The sequence below is a fragment of the Excalfactoria chinensis genome, chromosome 1 (assembly GCF_039878825.1).
Source record: "Excalfactoria chinensis isolate bCotChi1 chromosome 1, bCotChi1.hap2, whole genome shotgun sequence".
NCBI lineage: Eukaryota > Metazoa > Chordata > Aves > Galliformes > Phasianidae > Excalfactoria > Excalfactoria chinensis.
The window spans coordinates 95961933-95964398 of record NC_092825.1 but is presented as its reverse complement, the minus strand read 5'-3'; the positions used below and the strand labels follow the sequence as shown (position 1 = coordinate 95964398).

At 40.9% G+C, this 2466-nt stretch overlaps 1 long non-coding RNA gene across 1 annotated transcript; it reads right to left on the bottom strand.

Moving 5' to 3' along the window:
* Nucleotides 1-315: 315 nt before the first annotated feature.
* Nucleotides 316-2225, bottom strand: LOC140262954 (uncharacterized). The gene is made up of 3 exons (XR_011905872.1): nucleotides 2142-2225; nucleotides 1729-1787; nucleotides 316-1428 (listed from the first exon to the last, which is right to left on the bottom strand). It is a non-coding gene; the product is annotated as an uncharacterized lncRNA (long non-coding RNA).
* Between the last annotated feature and the right edge of the window lie 241 nt (nucleotides 2226-2466).

Sequence of the window (2466 nt, the reverse complement as noted above, 5' to 3'; positions counted from 1 at the left end):
TCCTAGAAAACAAGGAATTCAGGTAGCATTCAATAGCCAAATTTTTGAAAGTTCTTCCTTCCTCTCTGAAATAGAATCAGGACAATTAGCAAAACAAACTTATAAACCATCTGAATTTTCATCAATTTGCTCTTCAAGTACATTATCCAATATGCATAGCTTACTAACCAAGTGTTTGCTATCATCAAAAATAAAATAAATAAAAATAGTACTTGGAAAGATTACCTTTAATGTAATGCAACAAAAATTACAACAAAACAGTCCAAAACTAAGAACACTACACTCTATTCAACAACAAACAGAGCAAATGCAGCAAATCATCTATCAACTTCAACTGTATTTGTATGCTCTGACAGACAGACATGCTCTGTTAACCTATCCAAGGAAATGCCTGCAAGACACTATTAGGAGAAAAAAGAACAACCTTTTTTGCCTGAGAAATCAGCATGCTAGGATGCCTCTCCAAACTGCTTATGCACTAGTGCACACAGCACAGAGAATAAATGTCAGGCATTATAGAACTGCGTGCACCTGAGAGCCTGTGATCTTGCCAGGATCACAGAGACATAGTGTTACAGCTCATGAGACTGAGTGCTGCAAAAGCTATAATCAGGCTCCATAGGAAGGGTAGGTTGGGTAGATAAGAAGATGCAGTTCAGTAACTAAGAGCAGAACGTGGAGTAAATGGAGCTGTGGTTGGGGATGGACAAAGCAACTGGGGGCTTATGGGTGAGAATTAAACAGAACAGATAAAGGTCACATTTTAACAGGTGTCTGCTATATGCACTGATTATGAAAAGAAAATGGATGAAACCCTCTACAGCCCCATATTCACAGCCTTTGGAACTCATGGAGAACTTCAATCACCTTGATATCTGCTAGGGAGGCTGCAGAGAAAATCATAACCAAATCAGGAGGTTCCTGCAGAATTTGTGACAGTATCCCGACTCAGATGAAAGACAAGCCAACACAGAGTGATGCTCTGCCAGGCCTCATTCACCAACAGCAGGCTTGTCAAGGATGTGAAGTTTAAAGACAGCCTTGGTCACAGCAACGGTATGGCAGTGGAGTCTAGGACCCTGAGAGGAGGAAGCAAAGAAGAATGCAAGATAAAAATGAACTTGAAAGCACTCTAGCCTTTTTAAGGATCTGCTTGGTAAAATCCTGTGGAATACAGTCTTTGAGGGAAGAGTGGCCTATGAAATCTAGATAATATTCAAGGATCTTCTACCCCAAACTCAAGACTTCTCCATTCCAGTAAGTCAGTAAATAAAAAAATTTAAAAAATGAAGACTGCCAGGAGGCCTGCACAGATGGTCAAACAAAGAAAAGGTATTTTTCTGGAGGGTGGAAGCTGTGACAAGTCTTGCAGTTATCCCTAGATCTGTGACCATGACAGGGGGACAGCACACCCACAGGCCCACCAGCCTGGAAAAAAAAAGAGAAAAAAAAAAAGTGTCAATGGTTTACAGGCTGGTCTGGCCCAGACTGAGATTGATAAGGCAGAGGACTCTTGGACCTGTACCTTGGGAGAAAGAAGGGGGAAGGGTACAGAGATAGTAGATGGGTCTAAAAACAGAGCAGAGGCAACAATCTGAGGAAGAACATTAATTCACTAAATATGATCTCAGAATACAAGATAACAATACTATACAATACAGTTGGAATTGAGGCCAACAAACCAAATAAAATGAGAGAAAGAATGTGTCCTCCAAATGATGGCCTTACTCTGTAGACTGCAGGTGGACCACGTGCTTCTCCACCATGAAGAAAAAGAGTCTGCAGACCTGCAAGGGAGCAGAACAAAGAACCTGAAAATGGCAGTCCTCAAAACCAGAACATTAACTCTTTAACTCCCAGTGCTTTACGTGATGTTATAATGCCGAATATAAAAGAAAAATAAAAAAATAAAAAAATAAATAATCACAAAACTATGACACAAGCAACGTGGAAAGAATAGAGACGTTGCACAGGGTTAGGAGAGCCAAAACCCATTCAAAATTGAATCTGGCAATCAATGTCCAAGACAACTTTTACAAGTACTTAAGTGACAAAAGGAAGACCAGACAAAACACAGCCCACTGCTGACTTGACACAGGACATGGTAAAGAATCAGGTGACTAATAATTTCTTTACCTCACCTCAGTCTTTACCAATACCATAAGTCCTCAGATATGCAAGACTCCAGACACCATGGGAAATGCTATCACAAGGAAGACACACCCTTGGTAGAAGAGGATCAAGTCAAGAGAGAACTGGATGTATAAGTCCATGCATCTTGATGGGATGCACACAAGTACCGAGGGAGCTGGCAGATGCCAGAGGCCACTCTTAATAATCTTTGATCATGGCAACTGGAAGAAGTGCCTGTAAAGATGAGCCCAAAAGAAAAAAAGCAAAAGTCACCTCCATGTTCAAAAAAAGCAATGAGGACAACCCAGGGGAGTATAAACCACTCAGCCTCAC